Source organism: Apis florea, unplaced genomic scaffold, assembly GCF_048593485.1.
Source record: "Apis florea isolate Af1SG1 unplaced genomic scaffold, ASM4859348v1 contig_3515_pilon, whole genome shotgun sequence".
Lineage (NCBI taxonomy): Eukaryota > Metazoa > Arthropoda > Insecta > Hymenoptera > Apidae > Apis > Apis florea.
Window position 1 is genome coordinate 199,759 of NW_028256777.1, and position 15,875 is coordinate 215,633.

The following is a 15,875-nucleotide window of genomic DNA, read 5'->3' on the forward strand; positions in this document are numbered from 1 at the left end:
TACGTATAGTAAAATAAAAATAAGCGAGCCAAATCCAAGGGTAGAAATTTTCTATCATAATCCTCTTGATTAAACCTTGATTACCAGAGAGCTCCAAGTTGTCGTCGTCGTTGTTACATCCGACTTCGGCCAAGCATGATCGAGATGTTGTTAAAAGACGAATCTCCGGTAATAAAGTCCAGTTTTCACAGTTTGACGCAGATTTCGCAGGCAATTTTAATCGCTCTTCGACTCCTCTAACTTCCGCACTGAATTCCAACTAACGTCTACGTTGAAATTCTTATCACTATCATGACGATTATTTGAACGGAACGTGCCACCTTCCCTTTATTCTTTTTTTTTTTTTTTTTTCTAAACAAATTCGCGGGGAACAACAGCTGGCGATTACGAAGAAACTGGGAACTGAAGATCGATTTCCAAAAACGTCAACTTTTAAATATCGCGTAAGGTATTTTAAAAATTTGCCGAAAAATTCGATAAATCTTGCATCGTTTTTTGCATGCACGAGTATTTGCTAGCGAAAAATTACCGGTAAAAGCTTTTACCTTTGCCTCTATGCATGCAGGGCCCGATAAGGCGTATGCAAAAGTCCGGGCGGGTTGAAAAAGAGATGTTCGAGACGGTTACGGCGAAAACATCGAGATCCTTTGAAACCAAGGACCACCAAGTACGTACTCCAACTGCGGTCCGCGTATATACGCCTATTAAAACGTAAAAGTAGGCGCACCACGGGCAAAGACACCGATCGATTTTCCACGCATCCCCCACCCGTGCACGGTATTTTATACCCCCGTGACCGAGGTATCGTTGTTAATCCGGATCACCTTTGTAATTGGGGTTGCGTGATCACGCACAAAATACGTACGATGCGCATTGTTTTGTCGACTGAATAGGGGTTGGCCTAGGCGGTGGTTGTAATTAGCGGGGGGAGGGGGCTTATCGTATTCCACGCGGTGTTTCGTGATCATCGAATGACACAAAACGTGGATCGTGTATCCGTTGCAACAAAATTTAAACGAACATTCGACGACCGAGTTGTTCTCTTGAACGAGGATCGATCGAACAAAAATCGCGCGAACCTTTCGATGGGATTGTCTTCCGATTCTGGCTTGGCAAACGATTAAAAGAAAAAAAAAAGAAAAAACGGGAAGAAAGCAACAGGGAGGAGGTGCGCGGCTATTATGGAAACCAGGCCGCTTTTTGGTCGGTTTGGCACGCGAGGCGGTCCCTCGAAGCGAAAATGTCGAACAATATTTACGGAGCTCCGTGCGGAAAGAGCAAACTCGCGAGGCGACGTCGATACTTACGTCCGATTTCGGCCCACGAGACGTCGTCGTCGTGGAGCGCGATGAGCTCGTCGAGTTGATTGTTTGCTTTCTCCTCCTCCACCTCGAACGAGGAGGATATAAATCAGAAAAGACGCGGGCTCGAGTTTGCAGCTACTGCAACCATCGTTCCGGCAAGTATACATTTATAAACGGCGGAAGGAAAGGAAAGGTTCCACCTTAAGTTAACCGTTTCGTCGAGCAAACAGAAATTAGACACGGAACGAACAATTCTCCGCCTCTCAATCGAACAATACCTCGGAATTTTAACGGATACAATTTACGAATTAACGACCCTTTGCAACGTAATTACATCACATTGTAATCTTACAAAAAAAAGTAAATCTTTTTCTTCTCCCTTTCCTTCTTCCTCAAACTTCCTCCAACTACACTCTCCTCGTTCATTAATTAACGAAAATTAATTAACAACCGTTGCTCGAAAGGTATCTAAAAATTTCGCGACTCTCTCTCTTTCTCTCTCTCGAAGTCGGCAAAGCTCGTAGAAGAGGAGAGAAACAACTCGTTTGGAGCGCGACGAGTAGCCTTCCTACGATAGTACCAGATAAAAGGGATGTAATGAAACACTATCGGAGGGGTAAAAAGGTGAAGGGCCCGCGTTGTACAGAGTGTTGAATTATATCTGCGCGAGGGGAGCGCGGTCGAGAAAGGAGGGAGAGAGAGAGAGAGACAGAGAGCGGAGGGGTAATAACTCATAGTGGTCCGTACACAATACCATTGTGCTCGTTGTACAGATTCTGCAGGGAACAGGGACCACCGCACGCGTGTCTATATATATATATATATATATATATGTATAGGCTCGTCTATAAGTATAGCCCCGTGTTCCTGCGCAACACTCGGATGTATATCTATCATCCCGTGGTGCGCTGGCGGCTGCATAATATTCCAGAGAGACAGCGAGTGCCAGAGAAGGGAGAGGAGAGGGTGGAGAGAGAAAGAGAAACGTCGGACGTCTATCGACACTGTTTACGCGCTGTTTATTAATTGTACACGCGGCGAGGAGTCCTCCTCGCGGTAATTTCTGCTGAAACGCGACTAGCTCGATAATAGACTCCTCCGTTCGTTTTCCAATTAATTCCCGCTTCTTCGAGATCGCGCGCGAAAATCATAAAGATCGGAACTGGATGGGATAAGAATTTCACTTTCGCGACTTTTTCGCTCGAGAAAGATCGTTGCTTTGATCGGTGTTTATTGGAAAAGAAATTGACGATAGAAACAAAATATCGATGCTACATTTCCTATTGAGAAAGATCCGATCTTGTGCGGAGCGACTATAGTAGCGAAAGGGTTAAAGAAAAGAAACGAGACAATTGAAGAAGAAGAAAGTAAGAAGTTAAGTTGACGGACGGGAAGAGGAAAATTGGACGATTAATCGATCAACCTTCATCTTACGATTCCTATGTTGGAATATGATGTTTCGACGGATCTTCGATTAAACTTCGTTCCAAAGTTTATTTCATCCAGAAAAAGCAAACACCGGGTGGAAATCGGAAATCCAGTCGGGCGGTATTTTCGACGAGATTGGAAAGAGAGAGAGAGAGGGGGGGGGGTAGAATCTGTGCACCACTTTCGGCAGTCAATTGGACGGTGCACAGTCGCAAGACCGCTCATTCATAAACATCATCGGGCTCCTTCCGTTTCACCTCTTCCTCGATGTCCCGTAACTTGCTCGAAAAGAGGATGCTCGTCGACCGGGACGAATAAAGCGAAACGGGAAGAGAGAGGAGAGAGAGAGAGAGAGAGAGTAGAAAGGTTAGGGAAGAAGGGAAACGGTGGGACAAAGACATCAAAGGGCAGGAGGGGAAAAAGGACGCGAGACGACTGCCGCCCCCGGGACAGCAATTTTCACTCTCCGTCACAGCTGGTCCACGATGGGCTGCTGCTGCTACTTGCATTCGTTTGCACAAATCAGAGGACCGTTTCTCGATTTCTCTGACGAATAAACGAGGGTCAGATCGCCCAAGGAGATCCTCGCATCCAACGATGCAATCTACGCGCTCTTTTGCATCGACAATGCCTAAAGCACGACCTATCGCAATTTCTTCCCGCTAAATCATTCGAATTAAATCGTCCATTTCATATATATAATTTAAAGATGAAAAATATTCGTTCCATTTTCTACATCTTGAATAAATATAATAAACGACGCTACCTCCCGTCCATTAGAAAGTTATCATTCCTATCCCGGATAATGATCGAGAAACAACACCACCGCTGTTCTAGGATACACGAAAGAGGTGGGCCAGAATAGGTGGGAGAGAATAGAGCGTGATGAAGAGGCTCGGCAGGAATTCTCCGTCTCCTTAATCCGGGCTTTGGCGCGGATGTAAAAGGAAGCTTAATCGTTAGACGTGGCGTGGTTGTGATTCGCTTTGAACGATAAAGGGCCGACAGGAGGAAATACATATATACGCATGCGTGGAAAAATAGAGAAGAGAAGAAAAAGGAGGTAAAGGCGCGCGTCAACTCATTCCGCCCGTTTAACACGAGACGATTCGAGCGGCTTCGTAAATATCTCACAGAAATCATACTTGGTAATTTTCGGTTGACGCGTTCGGTTAGAAACGTAGCGAGACGATCCGTTCTGCTTCGTTCTCCCGCACCGATTACAAATTAATTCACCACGTGGTGAAAACGGACGGATCGCGCGGACAGAGAGGAAAAGAAGGAAACGTGTAATGAAAAATATATGAAGATTCGCTCGACGATGAACGCGACTGGTAAAAGCGGATTGCTCGAATCATCCATCGCTTCGCTAAGTGGTTCATAAATGCGACACGAACGAGTAATAATTCCTGTCGATTTAATGCGTGGAGTGGGAGGCGTGCGTTAACAGAGCGAGAACAATGTTTTAATGCGTTCGGATCCCACGATTAGTGCCGTTCAAAATAGAATTGCGCGAAATATTTATTATTTGAGAACGAAGTTACAAAGCATTAAATTATATCGTGTTTCGATCGGAAAAAAATCTTATTTTTACTTATCGAAAGAACTTTTAACAATTTTTATCATCCGGAAGAAACGCGCAATTTATATTTTATATATGCACAAAGGAGAGAATGGAGCGGTTTATTCCAACAACGAATTCTATCCAAACGTTCATCGATCCGTCAAAGATCTCTTTGATCCCTTGTCGAGGAGCGACATCAATAACGATCGAAGGTGGTGAAGGATAGGCTGAAGGGTAGAGCGTGCAATGCGCGGAAGTCATAGTGTAACGGAAACGGAAATTAACTGCGGCCCAGAAACAATGGTTTAACCGGACCTCGGTCTCACCCACCGCATCTGTCTCCTTCTCGTCGGAGAGGAGAAGCAACAGAGTGCAATTGTCGTATATATATATATATATCTGTCGACGTGTAACCAACGTTAGCCCTTAGGCTACCGACCTGTCCCAATTCCACAAATTGTCTCTTGCACGGAAGAAACGCATGGTGAAACAAACGTGACAAATATTTTCGCGATTCCGTTTCCACTCGAAACGTCTCGTCTCGAGCAGCAAGTTTCGTCGAACAAAGAGGTTCGCCGAGTATAATATAATACAAAGTATGCGCGTACACGTTCCCGTGTGGAAAATATTCCCATGAATATTTTCGAATCGAGTGAATCTCGCCGGCCGGGAACGTTTATAGGGAAGAAATTAGAGAAGGACTCGCGCGGGGGGAGTCGCGGGGGAGGAGACGAGGAAATCTTTGGCGTTTACGAGTATCGAGTTTTCGCAATTTTTCCTCGGCACTCCGCTTTGCATATCTTGGTGGCGACTACACTCGGAGGGAGAAAACTTCACGGGGAATACAAACTCGGTAAATAAAACGAGATGCGCCGACTTTCTAAAATGGATCTCGAACACTCCGTTTTGTTACGCCGTTGCAAGAATTATACGTTCGAGATGTAAGCGAAGTTCACGGTAGAAATCACAATTTATATTTAACGTCGTGTTGAGTAAAATGCGAAGGGAGAAGGTCGAATATTAAAGATACGGAAGAAACGGGACTTGGTAGAAGATATCAAGCAGGAAAGAGAAAAGTATTCTGAAAAAGTATTCAGGATAGAGATCTGGTGCAAAATTTCAGTACGAATAATCGCAGTACGTTTCGTTGTCCACGAAATTTTCACGAAATTTGTAGAGTTGGAGAAACGGACGGGCGGAGAGAGGATCGGAAGAGGATAAAGAAAGCGCGCGAGAGGAAAGAAACGAAGGAATGAAAGAATCTGGAGAACACGAGAGAGGATACATGAACGGAGCCAAGCAATCGCGGTTGGGAATAATAATCCATGCCGTGAAATGAGACGCGCTTTGTCCGTCGATGAGAACCACCAGACACACCTCATTTTTGCCTCGCAACTCCCTTTTCCCTCCACTGGAATCTCGTCCATTCCTCTCTTCGGGTACGCCTTAATTTTTCCCCGATTCAAGAGGACGAGAGACGGGGGATAGAGGATGAGATGAGACGAATTTCCTCCTAAAACTCCTCCATCCTTCTTACCTAGATTACACTCGAAAATAAATATCAAAGATACATCGAAATTCGTTTTAAATTGTTCCCAAACATCGTATCGGATGGATCCCGTTAAATTTTACGCGAGAAAGCGGTGGAGGGAAGCGCGAACGGGGGCTGAACGACGAGTGGAAGTTCTTTCACGATTATTGAAGGTTCGTTCGTCGTCGAAAGTATCGGGGCGAGAAAGTCTGGGAAAGGGACGAGAAATAGAAAGAGCCATGCGGACGGGGTGCACAGACGGATAAGTTCGCGGGGCTTTTTGCGGGGATCATTTCGCATGTTTATGGGACGCGTGAGTGGTCGATATCAATATTCATCGAGCCACGAAAAGCCGGTTTAATATTCACGACACCCTCGATATGGAGAAGGAGGCGACCCGGTCGTCGCGATTAGACGTTCCACCACCAAGGAAATCGAGCAACGAGAAAATAAGGGCGCGCGCCTTTTTGCGAGCGACCGAGACGACGAACCGATGCGAACCGTCCATTAAACGAGCGTGAAAGACGTTTCTTGCCTTCTGCGATCCTCTTCCCTTTTCATTGTCTGCGAGACGCGATTTCTCATTTTCTCTCTCGCCTTATCTTTCCTCCCCCTTTCCTCTATTTCTACTACTTGTTCCAGCGCACGAGGCAGCACGAAGGCACGATGCGTCAATTCGAACGAAGAACGGCCTCGTTCTTCTTTTTCATTAAAAGCGATACTACTTCACAAGCGGTCTGTGGGACTGGCTGGTGGCTTGGAACCGGTGGGGGGGGGGGAGGGAGGACATGGCACACGTTTCTTTTCTACTCCGCAAAACTTGCCAACAAAAGCTAGATCGTTATCATCGTTTCTTTGTGCCGTTTCTATCGAGGGGTGGTTCTCGTCGATGCTCGCGCCCACTTCAAAGAGGGACCCCGGCCGGCCAATGCGAACGATTTAATCGACCGTCGCGGGGAAAAAAAGGGGGAGAGGAGAGAGTGCAAGTTCGCGGATACTCCGAGGAGGAGAGGGAAGGAGGTGGAAAAAGTGAAATAAAATAAAGGAAAAAAAATTCATTAAAAAGCATCCACGGTTGTCCTCCGATCGTTTGCAACGGGGGAGAGAAACGGGGGGAGGGAGGAGAGAGAGAGAGAGAGAGAGAGAAGAATGAAAAGAATAAAAAAAAGAAGGGAGCGGAGCCGATGGAGGGAGAAGAGGGGAGGGGGAGGGGGGGGCCATTAAACGGAACGATCGGCGTATTCCGCGTGGAGATTCGAAAGCAATCGACAATGGATGGCATCGAGCGACGCGGCAAGGCAAACAGGGGTTGTTGGTATCGAACAAATGACAATAAATGGCATGACGCGACACCGAAGACGGTTCCAATTTATTCCCCGGAGGCAGTCTCGGTCGACAATGTCACCCTCTCCTCCTCCTCTCCCCCACCCCTCTCCTCCGTTCCCTTTGCCGCCATCCTGCGAGATAAAATATCGAAAATACATCGGCCGCCACCGGAGAAATCAACGCTCACCCGGTTGATTCTTCCGCGCGGGTGCGCCACGACTGAAACCTCGCCGAGCTACGAGGCGAACGGAACACAGGGACTCTCTCGACCCTCGATAGGGCACCCTCCTTCCTCCCGATATTCGTTCGAATCACACAGTCAGGGAAGGGAATCGGACATCGGGTATGGATGTAACGAGACGATCCCGGCTGCCTGGATATCGGCGAGGCGAGGCTGGCCCGTTGAAATATTAACGATAGAATAACGAATTAATACGGTAGAACACGATAAAAAATACCTGTTAATACCCTGCAGGATACGTGTATACATATACATATCGTGTCGACACGATCGAAATTGTCGATAATCATCTAATCGATTCAAGTCAACGGCACAACGATGGAGGGTAAATAGCTAGCATCGCAATCTCTCTGTCTCTCGACCTCCCCCTCCTTTTCGTTTCCTCTCTCGATTCGGCCGGTGAATGATGATCGGGTGTAATGGGTAGTGAATTTACACTCGATCTGCTTTATTCGAATAATATAAATTCTCAGGCTACCAGAAATCTCTCCGAGAGATGATTGATCGAAACGGGCCAGCGTGTACATATATATATATATATATCGAATATACATCGATCGCGATGAACAGACGCCTAAGTACTTATAACGTGCACAGAGGAGGGGAAGGGAAAGGTTGAAAGTTTGGCTTTGACCGAAGGATTAACCGGGTGAAACCATGAAACGATGATATTTAGGCTAGGTCTAACGAGGAAACACCTAACAAGTGTTCGGTGTCGATTTTGATAAAACTTTCCCTGTTCGGAGAATATATACATATATAGCGTATATATATATATATATATATATATATATATATATATATATATACGCTAACAAAGCTGGGAGGGATTAAAATTACACGACGAGACTACATTCTACGATGCGATTCTGTATGGAAAACTCGCCGAGTTTCAGGGCTGTTTCTCTTGGGTCTACTTCGTAAACACGAATTCCATTCAGATGATCTAACTTGTACCAAACTCTAGAGAACATACAACGATTAAATACCACTTTGCTCTCTCCAAGTATGCGCGTACCAGAATGCAGAATTATGCAGAAATCGTAATGCCTCGGTCATCGAACACGACGACGATTGCCAGCCATCGTATCGAGCCGCGTAATACACATCGTTAAGCGACAAGGTATTTCCACGCGTCTGTTAGGAGTGGAAGAACTTGCTAGGCCAAGTGTCACGTGTGGAGTGAAAAAAATATATTTCATCGCGACGAGACGGCCGGAATGTTGGTAGACACGCGAATCCATTAATCGACTTAATCGCGCGCACGAACCACCCTCTCGCCGATACCGATGTAGATACGCAAAATTCCAATTTGAATCTTCCCCTCTCCACCTCCCCCTCCCCGTCCTCCCTATCCTGTGTATCGCTTATATCCGCGACAATTTGAAATGGCGACAACGGCATGAAATTATTTCGCGATAAGGCGAAATGACGCAGACGAACGATTTTCGAAAAAAACAGTTTCACGCGAAAATGTTGTTTCACTGCCGGCTAGCGATATATTTCTAGAGGGAGGAGTGGTTTAAACGAATTTATATTATACGCTGATTTGAGGAAAGTACGTGGAAATGCCTGCTCCTCCTCCTCCTCCTCCTCCTCTTCGTTTCAACGGATGGGGATGAAATTTCAGAGCGATATTCTCCATTTTTCGAAACTATTATTAATAGTTTCCGCCGCCCCGATGATTTATCGACACTTTGCGAAATTCCATGGCAATATTCGTCGTAAAATGTAAACGGGGCCTCGTTGAGGAGACGCGGGACGGGACCGGCCCGGATCAATTACTCTTCCCCGTTGCACGACCAACGCGTTCCGTATAAAATAAACGGAACACTCGAAATCTCGGGACTCGAATTCATAAACGATATGGCATCACGGTCCATTAATCAGTATCATAAAGAGACATGATAATTATATTGGCAATCGAGACGCGGGCATCAACGTGATCATCCGCATCGTTACGGCCTATTGATCCGGTGATTAATGCATAGTGAAATGCAGAGAAGTGCGTAATTAATCAGGATTCAGAATATATCCTATATACGTTGCGGATATACGTGCAACGCCTTGCTCCCAGATTCGTCTCATTTTTCATCCCGGCCGTAATAACTCCGACCGACAAACTCGTTTTCGCATCCCCGTTTCAACCATCTTCTATCGGGCAAAAAAAAAAAAAAAAAAAAAAAGAATCGCGAACTTTCTTCGATTATATCTCCGCCGCTTTTATCTCGCGTGTACCGCTGAGAAATCACCGATAGCCACGATAAATCGCGGATAATCAACCCGTTTAAATTCAATCGAAAGTATTCATCAGAGAGAAGGAGTGAGAGAGAGCGAGAGATAATGATCCGCATCTTCTTCCCGACCGAAAATGGTTGAGGATAAGAGAGCGTCCTTCCACACCGGCCGAGTATTATCACGCCTTATTATACACGTCGAGTGAATTTCGGAAGTTTTACGAGGGCTGCACGTACGCTAGCTACGTACGTTGGAACGAGGCTTTGACCGGAAGAGGGCTGGAAGAGGCGCGGCGCGTGTATTACAATGCGGAGATAGAGGATCTCCGGCTATATATCACGTATCGTGACAAGAGGCCGCTCGAGGGGGAGGCGAGGAAACGTTGCAGCAGCTCGCGGCACGAACCGGCTCGTCCTCCTCTCCTCGACATTCATGCACGCCGCGGGCCCAGCTATCGCGGGTCGCTAATTGCAAAAACGTCGGCAATTGCGACGTATTACTCTTGCCGCTCGGATAACAGTAATTACGCGTAGGAGTACGGGTCTTTTTTCTTCTTTTTTGTTGTTGTTGTTTGCCAACCGTGTCCACCACCGCGATAAGCGTTATCGACGCTTGGGTCAAGTCAAGTGATCGAGAAGAGAGAGGGGAAAGGGGGGAGGGTCTTAAGAGGTGGTTGGAGATTTGTTCGGTGTTATCCTCGGTTGAAAAAAATATCCGGTTATTTAAGCAATTTAATTCGTATCTTATTGCGCGAGATTAGTAAGAAGAGTAATAAGAAGCGAGCAATGTACTACGACTCGTTCCATGCAAATTGTTATCGATCGATTGTAACGAGAGTCGTAAATTCGATCGTAACGGTTCTATGATTTTTCTTATTTCGAATAAACTTTATATTCCCCTCCGCGATATTTGCAACAAGATCGCAAATTACATCGAAATTTTCCGCATTCCCAACGTTCCCGTTTCATCGTATATATCGAATCCTCGAGCAGAGCCTACCGATGGAAATCTTGAAAACGAGGGGATATAAAAGAAGAAATACGAGTATACTTTTTACGCGTATGCAAAAAGTTGGACGGAATTCGGTGGGCCGACAATAGAATACCGGCCCGTTAATAGACGAATAAAGTAGAGGAAATGTAGCCCGTTTATCCAACGGTGCAGCCTTCGCTCGTTTTATTTACGCGCATCGTGCACGTGGCACTTTAAACTTGGTGGTCTACGAGACAAATTGTCGCGCACCGGCTACACACACCGTGGGGCAAAATACTTTGCCCACCCCACTCCGCCCTTCTTTTGCCCGCTATTTTCATTGGTCCGCTACGTGTCGTTTATTAAATCCCGCGAGGTTTAGCAAAAAGGAGCCGCGGAGAGGAGAGGAGGGAATACTACTGAGTTGGTCCACAGGAAAGGTGGGCGCCCTCGGACAAGCATCGAGACAACGCGATACCAACGACGCGGCTCTCGAAATTTTACGGTCACGACCGTTGTGGCGAAAGCCAACCGAACCGAGGAGGGGGAAAAATAGAAGAGTACGACAGCAACGTCAAATAAAACGGGGCGAAGAAAAATATTCCGGGGAATTGAACGAAGGAACGAAAATAACGAGGCCAGTTTGAACGAACTTCGATGACACGAAAATGTAAGTGTTGGCTCTTTCTTTTTTTTTTTTTTTTTCGTTCAAAAATGGAGAAGAACTGCGCAAGAACAGCTTAGAGAGAAATGCGAGGGGAAACTTATCTCCATAAGTAACAGATTGCTTCTTCTAAATGCTTTTAAACCGGTTTCACGAGTCGATCCTTCGAAGCAGCATTTTTCTTGGCACGTGTAAAATTGTTCGACGAGTGTGGTGTATGCAGGGAAATGTTCGTAAAAACGAATACAAGTATGAAGCAGGAACTGCGCATACTGTAAAAATTTCTACGATGTCTACGATCCTTAAGGCTGCTCCTTAATAAAGTTGCCAAGTTCAACTCGGGTGAAACTTCATCAACGGTTAAAAAAAATTTAAAAAAAACCTCGAATTAAAGAGTAATTCATGGTACTCCTTTTATCCCCCGCCGCTTAAAGCTTCGAATTAAATTAACGCTCGTCGCGATCCGCCCTCTTAAAAGAATAACGCCCGATAGAGCGGTTGATTAACGATTTTCCAAACAACACGGCGAAGGAAAAGGAAGGAGAGGCTCGTGTAATTTCCAAAACGAAGGCGAAAGAATGGTACGACTCGTCGAGCGCGAATTAAAAATTCAGACGGATTCGAGGGGCAGAACGCGCAATTAAATTAACATCGCGATCCGCTCTCTTAAAAGAGTAACGCCGATAGAGCGGTTGATTAACGATTTTCCAAACAACACGGCGAAGGAAAAAAAAGGAGAGGTTAGAACCGTGCAATTTCCAAAACGAAGAAACCCAATCGAGAACGATACGAGGCGTTCCTTGGGCGCGAATTAAAAATTCGGACGGATTCGCGGACGATAACTCTTGGAAAGCGTCTGCGCCCAAACGCGTTTCGATCAGACATCGCCAAGTGATGGCCTGGCCCAACGAACCAACGAAATCGTTCCTTCTTTTTCTCCGTTTCACCTCCCCGTTTTGGCCAACCGGCGACGAGAAAATTACAAACGGGAAAGGAAGAGAGCGGAGCGCACAAGAGGGTGGAAGGCAGAATGGGCTGTGTGGAGGAGACGTAGAATGCGACAGCGTCGCTCTTCATGCGGATACCCCGTAAATCATGACGAAGTACCGTAAAGGATGAAATGAAAGGCACGCGAAACACAGAGCGCACGTCGGCGAGAAAATATATAACGCTCGAGGAGAAGCGCGCCGGGGCTCGTGCCTTATATTCGAGTCGCGGTACACATCCTTCCCCCCTCTGCCTGAGCATAGCTGTAATATCTAACCGTGCCGTGCCGTGCTCTATGTAAATGCATTTACAGGCGAGATGTTACGCGACATTACGCGACCGCCCGACACGTATTCTTACTTCGTACGTCCAAAAATCTGTGATCCCCGAGCTAATCATCCAGCTCCTGCCGGAGGGTTATTTAGCAACCGTTCCTGGATCCTTTGAACGGATGTGCTTTTGATCCGCATATTATTATTATTATTATTGCGTTTGAATCGTCGCGCGATTCGAATAATTTCTAGTTTCTATAAAATTTCCGAGATGTACACGTGTAATAAGACAGTCGATCTTGAAAGAAATTCTCGCTTCGAAAAGGCTTCATGCCTTCAAAAGTGGAGAAATAAAACGGGTGAAAGGGAGCGAAATGGAAATTCATGGTTCCGGCGGATTAACGGTTGAAAAAAAGGTTGGAAACCGGTTTAATCACGGTGAAATTTAAGGGTAAATGTTTGGTTGAAAAATCTAGGGAGGCGTTACCACCGAAGACATTTCCGGCCGTGAAAATAATCGCGGCGCGATTCGCCGTTCCCTTTAATCTCGACTACTTTTTATTCACCGGAAATACTGTAATTTCGCGGGCAAGGGTGGGTTGGATCAGCTGGCGTTGGAAATAAGTTTAGCCCGCCTCGAAATTATTACCGTTCGCGGCGAAACGAGCTTACCGACTTCGCCTCCTCCTCTCTAAAACGACAGATCAAAGGTTTTCTGTCCCGCGGGAGAGAAACGTCGCTTAAAATCCGCGAGACGGAACAGATGCGGAAAGATAGAAAGGCGGAAGATCCAACTTGCAATGATTAACGAAAGGGGAAGAGGAAAAGAGAAATCTCGTTATCATTTTTCTTACCCTCGTACATATATATACATATATATCGTACACATCGTCCGATGATAACAAAACCGAGTTTTGGTTTGCCCGCGAATTCGCGGAAGGATAAAGCAATGACCGCAAATTATGGCGGAGAAACTATTAATTGGCCGACTCGCGGCCTTTGAGCCTTCCCCGTATTCCGTACCGTGGATTGTGTGCCAGCTGAATCGCTAACTAGATCCGAGTTAGCCGGCTTTAATAAAATTCCACGGCAAAAAGAGGTAAAGCGTGAGAGATATGAATTTTATGTAAATTCGAAATTTGATCGAACGGGGAAAGGGGAACGACTTTTATCGCGGGAATAAAAAGAAGAGGGAAGGGAGGAGGGGGGTGGGTGGGTGGGAAAAAGAAGAAAAAGGAGAAAAAAAAGATTATTTGGTGAAAAGGGGGCAATAAGAAAAGATTGATGGCAGGTTGATCCAACCGGAGTAAAAGGAATACCGATGAGTACAAAGAGCGTTGCTCAAAGGGAGCGGGGGAAATCGAGGGAAAATAAACAAAGCTACTCCGCCATTCACGGAGTTTATACGTTGGAGCGAAAAAGAGAAAAAGATAGAAAAAAAAAATAGAATAAAAAAAAAAAAAAAAGAAAGAAAAAGATAAAATAAATAAAGAAAAATGCATGATTTCGCGCGTGCAAACAGAAGAAGCGGAGACACGAGCGCGAATCGTGTAATTAATTCGGACGATAAAGGAAAAACAGCGTGCCTTTTATACTGCGTTTAGAGAGCGCAAAACGCCAACATTAATTCCAGAGAATTTAACGACAGAAAATTTAACGCTGATAAATTATCTCCCGTTTATTCGCCCTAAAATTTCTCTATCGCCATTTCTCCACGAATTCGAACGAACTCTCGGAAACTATCAAGCGCGTCTATAAATACAAAAATATCCGAAAACGGGATAGATACGAAGATCGTATCGAACCGATCCTTTCATAATTTATATAACAGTCGGTCGGAGTAAAAATTGCAACCTCGTATTCTCATAGTCATAGTCTTTTCATCATCCTCGTTGTAACGAGGCCTAGTAGTTCGATTCGAAACGATCGGTGTTACGATCGGAATCGAACCATTGTAAAATGCTTCCTTTTATAGACGAAACACGTGCGTTAACGCGAGCGCTCGCGTGTGCGCTACGTGGAAAACGATTATGCAGCGAAACGGCAAAGAGTCGAACTAATTATCATGATGAGCTATAAAACGAGGCCGGATAATTTCCGTCACCTGTTAATTGGCCTCTAGCATCGCGTAATTATTTGAATTTCGCTAATCAACGCCCCGTATACGGCCGTCATTCTCCGTCTCCCTTTGGCTTATTATCGTTACCTCTCCTCTCCTCCCCTCCCCCCATCGTACTTCTGTACCTCGTCGAAAAACAGAATCGAGCGCGGGAGGGAGAGCGTATACTTGTGTTTATGTGTGTGTGTGTATATATATATAAATCCATGCACGCGGCAACGAACCGTGCGTCGATCCGCTCTCGAATTATTTACCGTTGTAAAACGTGGAAAACGATCAAGACGATTAACGAGAAGTACCTTTTCAATGGTAACCACCGTGAAATTTAATTTAACAAACGGATCGCGCCAATCTCCACGCTCTCTAATTCGATTGCGATTCAGCGAAAAGACACTTTACGCGGCGGGGATTATCAAGGGTGAAAGTCTTTTTCAACGAAAGCGAGCGAGCTCATAAACCGAGGCGATTAAGATAATGGAAAGGAAGATGAGGGTGACGGAAAGAGGAAAAGTGGAGGAGGAGGGAGGAGGAAGGAAGGAAGGAAGGACCAAGTCGTCTGACGTTCCTCCTCCTTCCAGTGAAAGGAATTCCGACCTTCCAGGATTTAAGACGCAATTTCCCTGACGATGTCGCGCGTTATCCGTCATGAAGCTCGCGCGGCGGAACAATGCACTCCGAGTAAAATTACGCGTTCCAATTACAAATAGATACGCGTACGAGAACCGCAGACAATTTCGTTCGTTTCGCGTCTCTCTTCATCGAGCAAATCCGCCTCGACTCCGTCTAATTCCCATCGACGAAACCTGTGTTCCAGAATTATTACCAACGACGCGATAACAAATCTTCGAATCTAGTATCGAAATCTATCGTCCAATAAAATTATCAAGACGGACGTTGGAAAAATAGGGAGAGAGGATTTCGCAACGGCGATATAAAATAATAATAATTACGATCGTCGAAAGGAATTCGTTCGATCTTCCGCGAAGAAACTCGTGTCCTTCGGCCAATGATGAACGCAATCGAACGCGTTGCACAACGAACAATCAGTTCGATGGCGTGAAACTCGGTATCGAAGCTCGCGCAACACCTGTATCGCCTCCCCGTATTAACGACGAGCAATTCTTACGTAAACCGTGGGCGTGCAACGATCACCGGGAGCAACCCAATCCGGTAACACGAGCGTACGCGATGAAATTATTGCTCAACGCGCGATCGCTCGCGTGGATGGG

At 45.8% G+C, this 15,875-nt stretch overlaps 1 protein-coding gene across 8 annotated transcripts in view; it reads right to left on the reverse strand.

Annotated features, from left to right (window-relative positions):
* The window catches only part of LOC100872388 (beta-1-syntrophin), a 214,788-nt gene that overhangs the window by 187,871 nt on the left and 11,042 nt on the right, over nucleotides 1-15,875 (reverse strand). The window lies entirely within an intron of this gene.